Source organism: Ptychodera flava, chromosome 18 (genome assembly GCF_041260155.1).
Source record: "Ptychodera flava strain L36383 chromosome 18, AS_Pfla_20210202, whole genome shotgun sequence".
In the NCBI taxonomy this organism is placed as follows: Eukaryota; Metazoa; Hemichordata; class Enteropneusta; family Ptychoderidae; genus Ptychodera; species Ptychodera flava.
Window position 1 is genome coordinate 18,624,890 of NC_091945.1, and position 19,315 is coordinate 18,644,204.

Here is a 19,315-nt window from a genome sequence, read left to right on the forward strand (position 1 = left end):
CGAACAAATTCAGGAAAAAAACGCTGAGAAAGAGCCACTGAAATAAATAGAAAAAGACATTTTCAAAATCTCTTTCATCCATCAAGTTTCCTGTTAAACTTTACTGTGGCATAGAAAATGAACAAACTGAGACAAAATTCAGCAAAAATGTTTTTGTGAAATACGCACTTCTTTGTGCAATACAACATCTGAAAAAAACAGCCTCACACAATGCAGATGATGAATCCCGGTAGGAATTTTTACTCTATCACGATGAAACACCAGACTATTCGATAAATATTTGTTGTAGATAAATCCTGGGCCAAATATTCAAAAATGCCATCCTGGTGGCTGATAAAACACCAGCGATAAAACAACAGTGGACAAAAATAAAATCTTATCCATCCTAAAAGTGGATTTCAAAATGAAACTTTTAGTAATACAAATAACATTTTAAAAACTTTAATAAATGCAGAGCCAAAAATGTGTTCCAAAATCAATGAATTACGCAGAATCCATCACTGACACTTAACAATATAAATACAAATATGGCTTGACAAAATTAGGCTCAAAAATATAAATCGGCTAACTGCATTGTAACATACATATGTATGTTATCACAACAATAACAGAATTAATCTGAAAATAATGTTTTGCAGAAAGGTCATAGAATAATAAGAAGACAAAAGTGACTGAGTCAATACTTTAGCCAGTGATAGGTATACACCTTGGCCTCTGCAAGATCATAGGTAACTTTGCAATAAACAACTGTAATTTAATGAGCGCCCTCACATAATGCAGACACAAACTGATATTTTACTTTACGAAATGCTGCCAGGGTACAAGGTCTTGACAGTCTGAGTAAGGTACCTTCATCAGTACCTAGGGAATAGCTGTTTTGTGTTATATCATTGTCAAATTTCAACCTGTTCACCCCCATCACCTTTAGACAGGTCAACAATCAGAATACGTTTGGGACAAACCATGATGGTGGAACGGTTAAATCGCTGACATGCAGGTGCATTGTCTAGGAGCCAGTAACTACCTGACCGAAGTACATTTCACACTCTTGATGATAAACTTATACAAAATTTTCACATGACCACACATTTAACATCTCCTCGCTTTGCCATCAGTTTTTCGTACTCTTCAATCTCCTTCAGGTAGGTGACTGGTGGCCATTGATTTGTCGTCACATACTCCAGGTTGTCACCTTCGAGCTGAGAGAATTCATTCCTACTTTTAAATGCCACATAGTTGGTGGAGATAAAGTGCAGACACCATTTGGACAGTTGTTCTGCATTGTGAAGCTGCAGGTAAGAACGTTGGAAAGTAAAGGAAGAAATTAATCAACAGTAGTATGTGAATGAACTTCATACTGTGTAGAGAAAGGTTAGACTTTAAGTGGACTACTTTGATCATCTGACCATCTAGGATGTCAAATTAAATAGGACAAAATTCTGTGCAAAAATAGTCAAATCTTAGAAAAGTTGCAAATTGTCAAGACTCAAAGAAGAGATGACATTTGAAAGATATGCAATGGTTGCTTTGAAAACACATAAAATGACACAAGTCCAAGGAAAAATATACTGTGTATCCATGAGTTTCTAGTTCTACTGCTGTTAGTATAATGAAATGGGGATTTGAAAATTTCCTAAAACTTAATTAGAAACTTGGCGTTTAGAAACCAAGTCAACTGCTACAAATGAAGCATTTGTGTGTTTTGTATTATTTTGATGTTGTTTTCAATCATTTGGAAGAGATTTTTGTTCGCTTCGATAAAGTGTGTATGTGCGATGTATGATAGTGAGCATGCGTGCGTGAGTGCTTCATGAACTCTACAACGTGTTGAGCGGTCTCAGTCAGAAAAATGTAACAACTTAGCCGGCTATTGAACCACTCTTTTTTGGGAGTGGAGATTTAGCCGAGTGGTTTTCTCTGTGGCCTCTCAGCTATGCGACTGATGCCGTATGTTGTGGGTTCGAATCCGATTGAAAACTAGCCGTATTTAATGTTCAAGTGAAAAAAACAAAACAAAGCAAAGGTTTGTCTACTAGTATGCATGAAGGTTAAATTGGTTACAAAGCAGATACTTATGACACAATACCTCTGTGGGACCAATATTCAGATTATTAGACTTTGACCTACACAAAAATTGTTCTGTCATTTGCAAAATTAGTGGTGGCATTTTGCATGATAAACCTTTTGGATGAAGAATGCAACAAAGTTGTCACCCATTAGGTAGAATGCATCTTGGGGACAGATATTCGAACTCTGGAATTTTTTCAATTCTTTTCTTATCTACTACTTGTTCATTTTGAAGCCCTTTGAGTAAGAAAAACTTTCACGGTCTTAGCTTTTTTAAAATCAGAAATTTCATTTTTCTCCAAAGAGTTACCACAGGAATGGTGGCCATTTTGAATTACAATTTTTGGTAAATCTTTGATAATTTGTTGCTCTAATTCAAAAATTTGCATTGTGACCCCCAACTTTTATTCTTTATTTTCAAAGTGAATGGTTGAAAGATTCCTTCAGGAAAATTTTAGGGAAAGTTTTAGTCTTTCACTTTTGAGGCGCATATTACCCTTATCAGAATGAAATGAACCATACCTGTGAAACATAAAGCAATCCAATGACATCAATGTCTGCCTTTTCAATGTTGTTGGCTGTTGACCTTTCAACTTCTTTTGTGATGTAAAGCTCGCATAAATTAATTAATCTGTCTTGACAGAACTGATTGGCCAGGGTGAGTATTCCTACTGAGTCGGTCTCTTCGATTGGAGAATGGTCTGTGTATAGGTACTCCAGCAGAGCCAAGAAGCAGTCCAATTCGGTGTCTTTTATTTCAACCTGAGTAAAGAATTTTACATTAATTATTAAATATCAAAGAGTAGGAACATATATTTGAAAGGAATAATGATGAAGTTTTCCATTGCTGTTGTAGCAAAATTATGTTTTATAGATGGTACATCAGCAAAATCGTCCACGGGTGAAAAAACATTGAGACACTGTTTTCAAAGAGAAATAGGCAACTTCTAGTAGTCTCTTGTCACGTGTTTGGTTTCACTGTTAGGGAGATCTTACCTTTGAATTTGAACTCTCAGCAAAATGACCACCAAACATGGCTGACATGACTTCGCATCTTGCAGTCAGGACAACTTTGTGAGCATACACAGTCTTACCTACCAAAAACCGACAGAACAAAAATTCAGTAAAACTAAAACTAGTTTATCGAGTCACAGGATACTGGTTTTTTTAGTGGAAGACCTGTCTGTTGTAAGGTAAAGCAATATAAAGTTACTGTCTGTTGTAAGGTAAAGCAGTATTAAGTTAAAAAATTAGACAAACTCGGAATCAAGTAGCTGGTCATGCACAGTACATATATTTTCCTCCAGGCTGTATGTGTCGAGGAAGGTTTTCGTTTCCTTTGACAAAGTTTCAGCATGAGTTCCTCACTTTGTCATTTTTTCATACGTGTGTAACACAGTAACACACCTGGAAAAGGAGATACAAAATTCGGGTAGAATAATGCACCTCTGGGACAGACACTCAGACTCTCAAACTTTTACAAAAGGGTTTTGATCTACCACTGTATTGTGGGCATCATTTTGAAGCTTATGGATTAAGCAAAGTTTAATAGCTTATATTTAACCGAAAATTAAATTTTAATTTCCCAGTAGAGTTAATAATGGGATGGTGGCCATTTTGAATTGAAGCATCAGTAAATGTTGGCAAACTTGTTTTTCAAATTTTGAGCAGTAACCCGATTTTTATTCTTTGCATTTCAAAGGAAGGAATAAGAAGGTGCCTCATGGAAAATTTGAGCAAAAGTTCCAGTCTTTCAAATTTGAGGTGCAAACTACCTTAAGAGAAGAGAATGCATTGAAGCTGTGGACTTGTGAACAAGCCAGGATAGAACTTACCTCCAACATCAAATACAATGTCAGAAAACTTTGATTTATTCAAAAACAGTTTCTTCATAACTGCCCCAGTGCAATCATTGAGATAGGTTCCAATGCTTGGGTTCAAGAACTCCTCATCATTGGTTACATTCTTGCAAACTTCAGCCAGCCTAGGGAGTTCGAAGGTTTTGGCAGCTTTGGTCAAGTTGTCAAGCAACTCATCTGATGGATTTAATGGCAGCCTGGGTAGGCCTGTGAGGGACAAAAAAGGAAGGCAGTTCAAATATTTCAATGGGAAAGTAATAATTCTAAATTATAATATTATAAATTGTTTATTCAAAGTTGAAATTCAAGTAATGCATTTCCTGTTAATTTTTTAATTGCACATTATAGAAATAATGATATCCAAAGTAGAATTAAATGAAAGAAGCAGGCTGAATAAACAATGGAAAAAAATGTGTTAAGAACACAGAAATAAGTAGAATGTTTCTTACCACTGTAGAGGAATTCTAATACATGTTTGAAAGTTTCAAACGTAATGTCTGCACTGATTGTGATCATAGTTTTTGTACCACCAGTGCCTTCATAGCCACTTTCATCCATGATGTTAGAAATGCCGATCACTTTGCCATCATTCATGTCATTTCTAGAAAACGGCTTCACTGGTACATTACCCTTGAGCTGATTATTCTGGTGAGAGAAAAATATTGCAGACTGATGAAAAAAGGAAGTAGTGATGATTTTAGAGGATTGGTCTCAATGGCTTTGGCTGACAAGCAAGAGTCAAATGTAAGCACACTGCATGCCTAATGTGTGTACACAATGCCACCCTCTCATAATCTTCAAAAATTCCCGGCATTTTACTCAAATTCAAGAGTGTACTGACTCAGCCCTAATAACCTATGTCAATTATGAACACTTTACCTCTTGTCCCAAACTTTGATAATGAAAAGAACGTACTGAAAATATGAAACTGAAAAAATGTCTTGGAAAATGTCCATATTAGAGACTATCTGACCCATATTATTAGTTAGTATGATCCTAGGGAGTATTCTTGTACTTATTGTCCAAAGACAGGTACACTGTTTCTGTTCTGAAAGACTTTATACTACCCTCTGTGTTAAAAGTGCATTGAAATGATATTCTAGCTTTGTATCATTTTCTAAATAGAAAGCATAGAGAACTATGTGACAATATCACTAAGTTGATGAATGATCTCACTTTGTAATTTCAGCAATTAAACTAATATCATTCTAACATTCAAAGATCATGGTCCTGGTATCAAATAAAATCTTACTATGTTATCATAAACATCAACTTAAAATACATATAAAATGTTCATTCAAAATCATATATATTTGCTTTGAAAAATCATAGGTTCACAGAGTAAGATTAAAAATTAATTAAATCTTAACTGTCACTGTATGCATCAGACTTAGAATGAGAACTCAAATTTTAATCTAACCTCCACGGGTAGTGGCTGTACTCCAAATACTCTACAGAAATAGGTTGATGCACTGCACAGGATAAGTTTGTGTGCCTGCAACTGTCGAGTGTCTTCAACGATAAAGGTCACATCAGCATGGACGGGGTTTTCCAGCACTTTGTACCAGTGCTCGCTGAAAGTTGATGTCTTAATTTCAATCCATGGAGCCTGTCCTAAAATAGAAAATCAAAGTTCAAAGGTTATGATGAGTGACAGGGGTGTGGCCTTTAAAACACAAATTCGTATATTTCATATCAATTTGAACAAATCTGAATAAGGTCATCCATGGAGACCTGTACACCAAATATTAAAGCTGTCAGGGCAGCCATTAAGGAGAGGAAGATTTTTGCCCAAAATAGCAACATTGGCCTCAAAAATACAAATTTGCATATTTCATACCACTTTGCACAAAGCTGATTAAGGTCATCCCTCGGGACCTGTACTCCATGAATCGGACTGGCTGTTTTGAAGAAGAAGCTTTAAATGTCAATAAATGATGGACGCCAGATGACGGCACATCCACCTATTAGTTCAGCTTTGTGTTGCTGACAGCAGAGCCAGAAAACTGAAAGTGTAATAAAAATCTCAGCTTCATGTTTTGCATTCAGCATATCGTCTTGAAAAGTTTCCTTACTCACCAGCTGGAGGCATAACGGGAGGCAGAGGTAAGTTGTCTTTGCTCCTGGATCCAAAACCACCAAAACCTTTTTTCTTCGACTTTCCACTGCCAGAACCCTGCACTCCAAGCCTGACCTGTGATAAGTGTGGTGTACAAATTTAATTTGAGAATTACCAGTTGCTGAATTTTACCATATTCAAGCAGAATCAGCAAATCTGGGGACATGGAGAAAAGCGCCCTCTGTTGCACTAATGTACAAATCTTTTGTAAATCAGTGGTTGTCAGAAGCAGCCTGGTCATTGATCCGTAGAGGGTTCATTTGACGTGTCTACATATTTTTGAAATATCCATACTACTTGTTTGTGGTGTCAGTTTCAAGAAAAACACTGATTTGAGTTTAAGAAAAACCTGTTGATGTCAAATTTCTGTGATTTAACATTCCTCTTAAAGTCCACACAACAACAGATCTTACTTACTGCATCATCAAATAGAGTCTTCAGCCCTGTGGATGTGAGAGCACTTGTTTCATAATATCTCATTCCATTTCTTTTGGCAACTTCTAGACCTTTTTCATAAGTCAACAAATCCGTTGTTCTGCGATGACTGAGAGTGCCACTGGTTCTGAGATCTTCACATGAAATCAAAAAGAGTTAATCATTTCTTATAGAATAATAGTTGATGAAGTAATCTTAATTACTATGGAAGCCTTTGAATTATAGTTTTATCACAGATTTGGAATTCAACAAACAAAATTTGTATATTTGACTATTCAGCACCGTCAGCAAAGGTTGGTAAATATAATTGTGGCTGCTTATCACTGGAAAGTTTAAATTATATCCCCAGATCACACACCTCGCTGATGCAAGCAAAATTCTTAGCTACAGTAAAATGTCAATTGAACAGTTGTGACATGCAAATAGTATTGATTGCCTTGTACATAACTTTCATTACGTCTGTACAAATTCACAGTCAATAGGTGAATGCTCTTCTATTGTGTTTAAAAAAGGAATCATAATATGAGGATTATACAAGGTGAATAAAAGCTTTAAAAACAAGCATCACTTGGAAGTTTTCATTAAAATGTACCAGTTTATACTTTCTCACCAATTTTGTTTGCCACAAGGATGATTGGAGTATGTGGCATATGATGTCTCAATTCGGGCAACCATTTGGATTCAACATTGTCCAATGAACATTCATTTTCAATGGAGAAACAAAGGAGAAAGACATCTGTCATTGGGTATGATAGAGGGCGCAGTCTGTCATAGTCTTCCTATGGATAAAACAAATTTATAAGAAAGAAATTTTAAGTCCTTGAAATGTGCAGATATGATGCAGTCTATACATGTACTGGTTGAGTTGATAAGCTGAATACTGCATACCTCAACATGCGTATGCAATTTTAAACAAGAAACAGTACATTATAAACAAAATAGTGAAAAAAATCATCAAAAGTTATAGTAACTGGCCATTTAAGACATCATCAAAAATTACAGCAACAGGCCATTAAAGACATATATATATATATATATATATATATATATATATATATATATATATATATATATATATATATATATATATATATATATATATATATATATATATATATATTTAAAGTTTCATTAAAAAACATAAGAGTCATATCAAACAAAGGAATTATTACATAACTTCTTACCTGATGAGTATCTTATGAATTTTAGGGAAAGGTTAGAAAAAAGTTGATAGAAATATTTTTACTAATAATTTAATAATTTTTAATTTGATTTATTCATGGATTATGATATTGTAAGTATTTTATTTAAAGGTACTTAAGCTGTAAATTGTTGCAAGTTTTTCAGTATTCTGCTTCTGTATATCGACTACCGTGTCTGACCCTAATCCATTTATCATGCTGAAATTTCGAGTATTCTTTTTGTCAACACAGCTTCTATGTGTGTATTGATCATTGTTTATTGTTTACAAATGAATTCTAGTTCGGACTTGAATACGATTTTCAACAATAACAATGGATATTATACTCATATAGGTTGTGTTGATTTGCTAAATACTTGGTATTAAATTACAGTTTACGGATTCAATGCAGAAAGTGTAGAGAAACCACAAAACAAACGTTCTGAAAAAATAGCCAAAAGATATAGTTTATGGAGCTTTAAGTTTGGTATGCTAATCAGTGTACATATATGGAGGCGATATATAGCGGGAGTTTATTTGAAGTTTGGTTGTGTTACGTAATGGGAAATGAACTAATTTTTTGCTTTTGCACAATTTCTCATATTTTTAGGGACGTTTTTTTTTAATTCATAAAATTTTTATCTGATTTGAACTCATAACGTACAACATCCAGTCATCCAGTGAAGACATCGAATTCAAAACTGCTCGGCCAAATCCCCACCCTCATATTTTAGCTTTGGCAAAATTTAAAGCTTGTGAAGTTTGCCTAAAGCAAACAATCTCACATACTATATTTCTATTTATCTATTTTCTAGAAGCAAGTCTTGAAAGTTTATGGTAGTTAGGGAACTTACCTGCCCAGCAGTGTCAAAAAATGCAATGCTGTATGGCTTTCCATCTACCATGGTATTAGCACAATAATTGTCAAAACGGTGGGCACATACTCCCCAGGGAAGGAGCCAGTGTTGTACGCTATTAGAAGACAGCTCTTACCAACTGCACCGTCACCGACCACGGTCATCTTCAGGTTCTGCATTTTATCAGTTTGCTCTGTAAATATAATTATTTTTCAAATCTACAATTAAATTTTATTCACGGGGAATTAAAGTTATGTTAAAGCAAAGATGAAGCATATAGTCACCTGTAATCTTAATATGCCCATATATGGTCAAGGGGCATTCCTTGGTATGCCCATGTGAGGGCACTTTTTTTAAAAGTGGCCACCCGCTTAAAATCTGTGATTGGTTAGATTTTCTCTTTCCATGGTAACTGCAGCAAAATTGGAACAGGTGACAGTATACCTTTAAGCTGTCACGGCACCTACATGTATATTAAGCAAGTGACTGACAGAAATTCAACACCGAGTGACAATTTCCTCAAATAAGATATCAGAATCTTCTACCTGGCATACTTATATTTTGTGAAACTTTATTGGAGATCGTCAAAGAAAACAGTTGAATGGAAATAAATGTAAATCACTTTTTGTCTGTTTTAGAAAAATAAATATATTAAAATGTATGCATAGGCGGGTACATTATAACCTGGGTAATGCACAGAGGTAAAAAATCAAAATTTGCCACTAAGTTTGACCAGCTACTACCTTCAAAACAGCAATGATAATCGTAAACTTTTTTTTTTTTTTTTTTTTTTTTTGCAAATGCACTACGCAATGCAGGACCTTGTTGATCAAGTTGAAGGTGGGAAACCTTTCTTCAAAGTAATTTCCGTGGTTATGATTTCCGTCAAACAGTTATTCCAATTTCACAGCATATGTCTGAGTCCTCTGCGAATGTATTACGTGACGGGACGGAGATAGTCTGACAGTACGGTGTTTCTTCAGTCCCGTTGCCCCTATGCGTGGGTCGCACAAAGTACATCGAATAATAATATCCATGCTTAAATATACCAATATCTTACCTTTTCACATAAAAAATTGGGTCTGCAGGATAGAGCTCAGAGGTTCCGACGGTGAGGACTTCACGACGTGACGGTCGACTTGTTTTGAAAGTTCTCCTGGCTTCAAGCGACGATGAGTGTCATTTATACAGGACTCACGATAGCTAAAAATATCTGCCAATCAGATAGCGTATAGAGGGAAGTCCTGACTGCTATTTGCGAGCGGAGATATGACATCATTCCCCTATACTAATCATTTGTCGATACCGATTCGATTATTTGAAAATTTCCAATGCTTTCGAAACCAACATAAATAAGATACAATTAATAAATACATATATAATATATAATTTATCAAATTATATGAAAGATTTTCGTCACGATTAGATAATAATTAGATATTTCAAATCTAAGGTATATTAAGTTGCAGAGGTCAAAGTTCACCATTGCACTATATATGGTCTCAGTCTGCAGTACCGACACCTTCGTTGTTGGAGCAAAACATTAGCATTCAAGGTAAATACTAACCTCTCTTAACCCTAGAAACGATATCTTCCAAGTAAGTAGGTACTGGAAATTATGTATAGTTGTGTCTGTTTCCCGAAAAGACGTTGCAATGACGTGTATACTATTGTTAGCGTATTCAGTCGGTGGTGCATTAGTCTACTACAGTCACACTCACAGGACATGACGAGTGTTTCACAACACCGAGTAACCCTCGTAGGAGCAGGAGATGTACTTCTATTACTATACTATAGCACCTCCAGTTTAGGGTACACTGGCGGCACGATTTTGTTTTTTAAACCTATTGGCCGTCATTTTGTCTCGGCTGCCGGTTAGAATAGGCATTTCACATCTGAGCGAACTAAATGTGAAGCTGCTTGCTATCGGAAACTTACGATGTCTGTGTGTCACTCCCGCAGTGACCCCTTTGAAGAAACCTCCATGGAAATTTCATCGTAGCGGCAGAAAACACTTCATGTCATTTGAGTTAGATGGGTCCAAAGTTGCGTTTGTTCGTTCTTCATTGTTGGATGCACGACCTTTTGACGTTATTTTGTGATGACATGTCCTCTCGCTAGCTTTGTTCGGTAAGGCGCGAAAAATTAGCAAGGCCATCGTCGTAAACTGCATCGCCCTTTTACGGCAACAGCTTGGCGCAACCCATTTGATTTTTGCGTGCGTCCGCGAAGCGGAAATCATGCACTTGCTCGCGAGAAGGGGCAAGGCCGGACGGGATTTCTGAAGATCAGTGGCTAAGTCCAGTGCCGGGGGGGGGGGGTGTCGGGGGCTGTAAGATACGCCCTCGAGCGATGGCTCTTCGCAGGGGTAATCTACACGATACTGCCAACCAAATGACTGTCAAATGAAAGTGATAGAATTTGACCTGACACCTTTTCTTCCATTGGGCCAAAAAGATCGTTTCTGGTTACCGGGCGCGTCATTTTAGACCCGAGCGTCATATATATATATATATAATTATATATATATTTTGGGGGGAGGGAGGGGTTACATACACTTTGGTACGGTTATCCTTGATATCCCTGTTTACTGTACATGTCCAAAAATACTGAAAGGAAAATGGAAGGGAAAAACTAAAACGAAGGGGGAAGGGGGAATACGAAGGGTTACGATATTCTCTCTGTAAGTAGATAAAATTTTGATAACACTATGCAAAATTGGAATATTGTCCTGGCTTTGATAAAAATACGCAAAAATGAAATATTATCCTCACGCTAAGGGGACTTTTGTCGGTAGAAGAAGGACGGGGGCTGGGGCTTTATGCACAATGCAATAGGCCTATATACCAGCACAAACCTGATGGGGACCTATAACTGTCACTGATATCATTTAGGGGCTATGATATGATATGCACTGTGTTAGTAGAGAACATATATAAAAATTTGCAAAAATGAAAAATTGTCCTTACGTTTAAGGTACTTATCTTATTGGACGAAAGCGGAGGGCTTTGTGCATAGTGCACTATACACAAGCACTAGCATCATACTGATCCGGCCCATTACAGTCCCTGATGCAAAAAAGGGGGACATGATATTCACAGTGTCAGTACAGACCAGTTTGATAGAAACATGCAAAGTTAAATTATTGCCCTCACGCTTAAGGAATTTATGTTATAGGACGAGCTTAGTGTATAATGTATAATATACGGCACCACCACAATGCTGAAGACAGGGTCTATAAGTTTCACCGATGCGACGAAGGGGACATGATATTCTCAGTGTCAGAAGAAAACATATTGATAACAAGATTAAAAAATGAAATATTGTGCTCACACTTAAGGGACTTGTCTCACAGGACGAAGGGGGAGGGCGTTGTGTATAATGTATAATATAGAGGCAGCACATCCATACTGAGGCAGGACCTATAACTTTCACTTATGCCAAGAACGGGGACATGATACTCTCAGTGTCAGAAGAAAACATATTGATAACAAGATTCAAAAGCGAAATATTGTGCTCTCGCTTAAGAGACTTATCTTATAGGACGAAGGGGGGCTTAGTACATAATGTATAACATACAGGCACCACCACATTGCTGAAGATGGGACCTATAACTTTCACTTATGCCATGAAGGGGGACATGATATTCTCAGTGTCAGAAGAGAACATATTGATAACAATATTCAATACAGAAATACTGTACTAACGCTTAAGGGACTTATCTTATAGGACGAAGGGGGAGGGCTTTGTGTATAATGTATAATATAGAGGCAGCACTTCCATACTGACGGCAGGACCTATAACTTTCACTTATGCCACGAAGGGGGACATGATATTCTCAGTGTCAGAAGAGAACATATTGATAACAAGTTTCAAAAATGAAATATTGCGCTCACGCTTAAGGGACTTATCTTATGGGACGAAGGGGGAGGGCTATGTGTATAATGTGTAATATAGAGGAAGTACATCCATACTGAAGGCAGGACCTATAACTTTCAGTTATGTCATGAAGGGCGACATGATATTCTCAGTGTCAGTAGAGAACATATTGATAACAAGATTCAATACAGAAATACTTTGCTCACGCTTAAGGGACTTATCTTATAGGACGAAGGGGAGGGCTATGTGTATAATGTACAATATAGAGGCGGCACATCCATACTGACGGCAGGACCTATAACTTTCACTTAGGCCACGAAGGGGAACATGATACTCTTAGTGTCAGAAGAGAACATATTGATAACAAGATTCAAAAATGAAATATTGTGCTCACGCTTAAGGGACTTATCTTACGTGACGAAGGGGGAGGGCTAAGTGCATAATGTGTAATATACTGGCTCCACTGCAATGCTGGAGACAGGACCTATAACTTTAAATTATACCACGAAGGGAGACATGAATTCTCAGTGTCAGTACGGAACTGTTTGATAGAAATATTCAAAGTTAAGATATTTTCTGTCCTCAGGCTTAATGCACTTATGTTGTCAGGCGAAAGGGGAGGGCTTAGTGCACAATGTATAATATACAGGCACCACCACAATGCTAAGGATGGGACCTATAACTTTCATTTATGCCACGAAGGGGGACCTCATATTCACAGTTTCAATAGGGAACTGTGCAAAGTTTAATTATTGTCATCAGGCTTAAGGGACTTATCTTGTGGGACAAAGGTGGAGGTCTTCGTGTATTATGTCTAATATTTAGGCACCACCACCATGCTAATTGCGGGGCCCATAAACTATAAATTATGCCAAGAAGAAGAAATGATATTGACAGTGTCAGTAAAGAAAAGGTTGATTCCAACTTGCAAAAGAAAAATTTTGTCCTCATGCTTAATGGACTTATGGTGTAGGACGAAAGAGGTGGGGCTACATACAATGCAATATGTAAAAGTTCTAGCACCATACAGATCGTGGGGCCTATAACAATCATTGATGCGATGACGGGGAAATGATCTTTAATGTTTAAGTAGAGAACACTTTAATAACAAGATTCGAAAACGAAATATTGTCCTCTGATGTGAGGGACAATGCATGATATACAATCGCCAGACTAAAGAGAGCAATTACTTTCTATCAATGCCCTGAAGAACATGATATTCAAAGTTATGTTAGAGATCGTGTTGATAACAATAGGCAGGAATGAAATATTGTGCTCACACTTCATATATTTATTTTATTAAACACATGGCGAGGGCTATGTGCACAATGCGCCATATACAAGCAAGACTGTAGGTGGCAAATGACTTGCAGTTATAATCTGACGGATAAGATGGTATATACAGAGGTATTAGAGATCAATATGTGGAATTTACGGAATGCCGAAGTATGGTTTTTACGAATTTGGGATATATGTTCTTGGCAAAAGGTTGTCACCTTCTCTATGTGTTCGTGCATAGGATCGTGTAAAGTGACCTAAATGAAGGGACTTATAAATTTTGTGTATGCGCATACAATGATTATTTGTACTTAATATAAATAACAGTCACAACATTGTTCACAATGTTGTGGTCTCTCGTTTTTATGAAAAATACAGATGTACACATAGTGCATACATGTAATGCACAGTTATGCATTATTTATACGGACATTAGTTTAATGTATGTTTTCATGCTCTCACATGGAGGCTGGCTACAGTACTCTAACTAATGTAATAAGATTGATTACGCTGCTCTATATGCTATAGCCCCCCCCCCCCAAAGCAATACTTTGCAGCTTCATACCTTGGGATATTTACATTTGCTACATCAAAAATATTTACAAGTACATTACATAAATTTGTAATACACTGTGAATTGTTGAGATTCAGCGAAACACAACTAATATGACATCTTAGCTTCTCTGCATGAACAACATATAATCTCCTCCGCATATGATAACTTCCCTGGACATATTGTTGCATGACAAACAGACAAATTTCTATTCAGCATAAGGTCTTCTTTACAACAGGTGAATTATTTCCTTATGGCCTATTTATAATTCTAGGCTCTTCTCCTACACGAAATAGCTCCGTCAGTATCGTGTACATATCGCATAATTTATTAGTCCCACGGACACCGTCCGGGGGGACTTATAGGTTTGGTCATGTCCGTGCGTGCGTCCGTGCGTGCGTCCGTCCGTCCGTCCGTGCGTCCGTCCGTTCACGCAGATATCTCAGAGACGCCTGGAGCGATTTCGTTCAAACTTGGTACAAGGATAGTACCCTACCTCATACAGATGCACGTCGATTTGTTTCACAATGCGATCAAATTTGGCGGTGTTAGAGGACTTTTTAGTTTTCACCTCCATAGACTCCCATGTATAAGGCAGTCAGTCCATAGACTCCCATGTATAAGGCCGTCCATAGATTCCCATGTATAAGGCAATCCATAGACTCCCATGTATAAGGCAGTCCATAGACTCCCATGTATAAGGCAGTCCATAGACTCCCATGTATAAGGCAGTCCATAGACTCCCATGTATAAGGAAGTCCATAGACTCCCATGTATAAGGCAGTCCATAGACTCCCATGTATAAGGTAGTCCATAGACTCCCATGTATAAGGAAGTCCATAGACTCCCATGTATAAGGCAGACTCCCATGTATAAGGAAGTCCATAGACTCCCATGTAGAAGGCAGTCCTTAGACTCCCATGTATAAGGCAGTACATAGACTCCCATGTATAAGGCCAAGATAAATAAAAATTTAGTTTCTCATAGTATTCATATTGCAAAAAGGATGCAGTGACACAGTTTTTAGTCCCCACAGATAAAGTCCAGGGGGCTCATAGATTGGGTCATGTCAGTCCGTGAGTCCATCCATGTGAGTCCATCCGTTCACGCAGATATCTCAGACACTTTGACAAATGTCACGTGACCTTGGTGACCTTTGACCTCAAATATACATATTTGTCCATAACTCAGTAATCACCAGTGCTACACCCTTCATATTTGGTATGATGGGACAGCTTATGACGCCACATATTGTTCCTCATTAATTATGTGCATATCTAATTTTGAGCGAGCCAATAGAGCCAGTGGTCTGATTTTTGGTTTGTAGGATAACTTAGCAATACAATTTTTTTGACAAAATGTCACGTGACCTCAATGACCCTTGACCTCAAATATACATATTTGTGCATAACTCAGTAACCACAAGTGCTACACTCTTCATATTTGGTATGAAGGGACACCTTATGACGCCACATATTGTACCTCATTAATTATGCCATATCTAATTTTGAGCGAGCCGATAGAGCTAGAGGTCTGATTTTTGGTATATATGGATAACTTAGCAATACAATTTTTTTGACAAAATGTCACGTGACCTTGGTGACCTTTGACCTCAAATATACATATTTGTCCATAACTCAGTAACCACAAGTGCTAGACCCTTCATATTTGGTATGATGGGACAGCTTATGACGCCACATATTGTTCCTCATTAATTATGCGCATATCTAACTTTGAGCGAGCCAATAGAGCTAGAGGTATGATTTTTGGTATGTAGGGATAACTTAGCAATACAATTTTTTTGACAAAATGTCATGTGACCTCGGTGACCTTTGACCTCAAATATACATATTTGTCCATAACTCAGGAACCATTAATGCTACACCCTTCATATTTGGTATGATGGGACACCTTATGACGCCACATATTGTACCTCATTAATTATGTGCATATCTAATTTTGAGCAAGCCAATAGAGGTAAATGTACGATTTTTAGTATATAGGGATAGACTATAGGATAGAAATTTTTTGACAAAATGTCATGTGACCTCTATAACCTTTTACCTACAATACACGATAATGTCAAAAATAAGTAACCACAAGTGCTATGTCCTTTATATTGAGTAGGATGGAAGACCTTATGACAACACATGCTTAACCTCGTTAATTATGCCCATATATAATTGTGGCCAAGCCAATAGAGCTGGAGGTCTGAATTTTGGCATATATGGATTAATTAGCAATACAATGTTTTTTTTTTTTCAAAATGTCACGTGACCTTGATGACCTTTGACCTTCAATATGCATATATATGCATATCTCAGTACCACAAGTTCTTTACGCTTTGATTTTGATAGGATAATAGACCTTAAGATGTCACATCTTGTACCTCATTTATTATGCACATATGTATTTCTTGGCTGGCCAATACAACTAGAGGTCTGATCTTTTTTCCTGATTTAGAACCATAACTTATACATGCCTCTTGTTTCAAATTGGGAACAATGACATAGACCTATGTGTCCATAGATCTGAACATATACACTCCAGTGATACTTCTTAATGACCTCATTTCCCTGCCCCATCAAGACTAATACTCCTATTACAAGTGGGGACTATGTCATTGACAATGATTTGTGGTTTGTGGTATGGCTCTTTGGATATAGATTAAGGGACTTAAAAATATGATTCATATTGGACGTATTGCTAGAGTCGACACCATCTTCTAACTGTATACTGTCATAATGTCATACAGTTGTCCTGTGATGACACTAATGCATTTTAAGGGGGAGACCCACATTCGCAGACACTTTTCTTTAACCTGATTTTTTACCATTAAAATGAATCTTTAACCCAACATGTAGTATATGTTTGGGTAGGTCGACAGTTGAAGATTATAAAATTGTGAGAATATTTCAAAACCTGTTTGCATGTGTTTGTTTTGCTCAAAAATGTGTGTTTTTGAGTTTTTTCACTTAAAAAGTGTAAGTACGAGAGGGTGATGGCCATTGGTGAGCCGTTTACTGCAATCGATAGCAGGGTAAGGTGTGTAAAAACCGTGTCTTGGATTTTTGATACTCCGCTTTGTTTTTGCACAATTAGCCTTGAAAGTGAGAAGTGGTGGATTCTGAATAAATTAACGGCTTTTGTCCACGTTTGTCACGATATCTTTTGTTTTCGGAACATTATCGGAATTCTGAGACACGTTTTGTAGAAACAGTCACTAACTACAACCTGTGCAAAGATAAGGCTAATCCGTCAACGCGGCGCCAAGTTACACTCTCCAGAAGTTGCGATACATTGCCAAAAACGGAACGGAGTAAATCGCAGAAATGTGTATGCGACCCTTGGAGTCGCACAAAGTCAGCTAAAATTCCGGTTCGCTCACATTTTCGATGGAAATTCCCAGCCCATAATGAAGTACAGGACTTTTTACACAATTGTCTGAATTTGTGGTATGAATGAAATTATACATGACGTGAAAATTGGAAGAAAATGAACACTGAAACGGCCAGTTCGCGGCGTAAGCGTTAGGCTTTATTTACACAACTGTCATTCCGAGCTAAATCTGGGGATAATCTTCTTGCTAAATACAAACTAGCGTATTAACTGTGCACTGTAGTGTACCAGTTAAAATTTGATTATCAAGCGAAGAAATGGCTGGCTGCATATATACTTCGTAAAATTATGTGATTTTGCATGCCAAGTCCGTTGACATTGTGTTTTCCTCTCTTTTGGTTGCGCAATCGTCACCGCGTTTTCAGCTTCCTGCCTGGAGAGAGACACGTGACAATGAATTTACAATGTGGTACATACCGACAAAGACGAATTCATTCAGACGCCGTGTATACGTTAGCTTTTACGTTCCGTACTGCATATTGAAGTACGACCACAGTCCGCCTTAAACATGGCATGGGCTAAAAACGGACAGCTACATGAACGCGGTTTCCGACCTCAGAAGCACCAGTGCCGGGCTAACTTTGTGTTGTGCCATGTTAGAACCCATCGTTAGGCTAAACTAAATATAACACCTGACAATATCTGGTATCTAAAACGATTTCCTAATAGAAAGATAAAAAGTTGGCGAAAAACTGAAATAAATCGATTCTGACACGAAACTTGAACAATTCTAAAAGCGACTTGTTTTGGCTTCGCGAGTGCCATGGAGGCGAGTACCTCAAACAGATGTGAATCTGTGACCACGCTGATATTAAACTGAATGCGTCATTCTAAAATCGCGACGGTCGAATTTTGTACAAGTAATGAAATGCGTGAACTTCAATCAAACAGTTGAATATCGCGTTGGCTGATGTGTGGAAACGAGCATTCGTCGTTCTCCGGTGGCGACTATCCGTTGACTATAATAGCGACGATAGACAGGCCAGCAGCACGCTGTTTTTCAGCGTGATTGAGTTTATCCACAGGAAAAAGTAGTTGCTGATTCGAAAAAAGCACGTTCATGGTTGTTTAATTTTTTTCAAGTTCATGGAAATTATTCTCTCATTTTCAATTTTGGCTTCTTTAAATTTATTGCATAAGTTTATAATTACCTAATAACAATTCAATCACAATGATTTTAAAGCTATACCGACATGAATTTGTGCTGTGAATTATCGCATACTTTTCAATCGAGATTGATTTCGACCCTGGTCTTCGACTCACTTCATGAGCAAGTCCGCCAATAAAAGTTCAGTTGATCGAGACAAATTATATATGCTCTATGATTAGCTCCGGTACAGATTGAAAAACAAATGCTGGGTCAACATTGTTTTTACATTGTAAATCACGGCATCATTCTGAACTGTACATGCAATACTCTCATCACTTTCCCTCTGTGTCCGCATAGAATTTACAAAACAATAAGCGCTAAGCTCACGTTTCCAAACCGGGCAGAGCAGACACCGGCACGATTTTCTCGTTATAAAATTTCGAACTATTTGCATATTTCTAATTTCTAATGAGAGGAATGTTGCTCGCCCAACTGTCAAAACAAAAAGACGTCTCAACCATTTTCACAAAAAAGATAGAAAACTTGTGGTGACGTACAGAACGTAATCTTCATTGCATGCTTTACGTGTAAACCGTAAC

General features: G+C 37.3%; 1 protein-coding gene and 1 pseudogene across 1 annotated transcript in view; one reads left to right on the forward strand and one right to left on the reverse strand.

Annotated features, from left to right (window-relative positions):
* Window positions 1–10,695, reverse strand: LOC139117062 (rho-related protein racA-like; annotated as a pseudogene).
* LOC139117063 (uncharacterized) overlaps window positions 9,992–19,315 on the forward strand; it is a 21,993-nt gene continuing 12,669 nt past the window's right edge. Inside the window, exon 1 of the mRNA XM_070679897.1 lies at window positions 9,992–10,072. The gene's annotated coding sequence lies outside the window, so the exon portion shown is untranslated. The remainder of the gene's footprint in view (window positions 10,073–19,315) is intronic.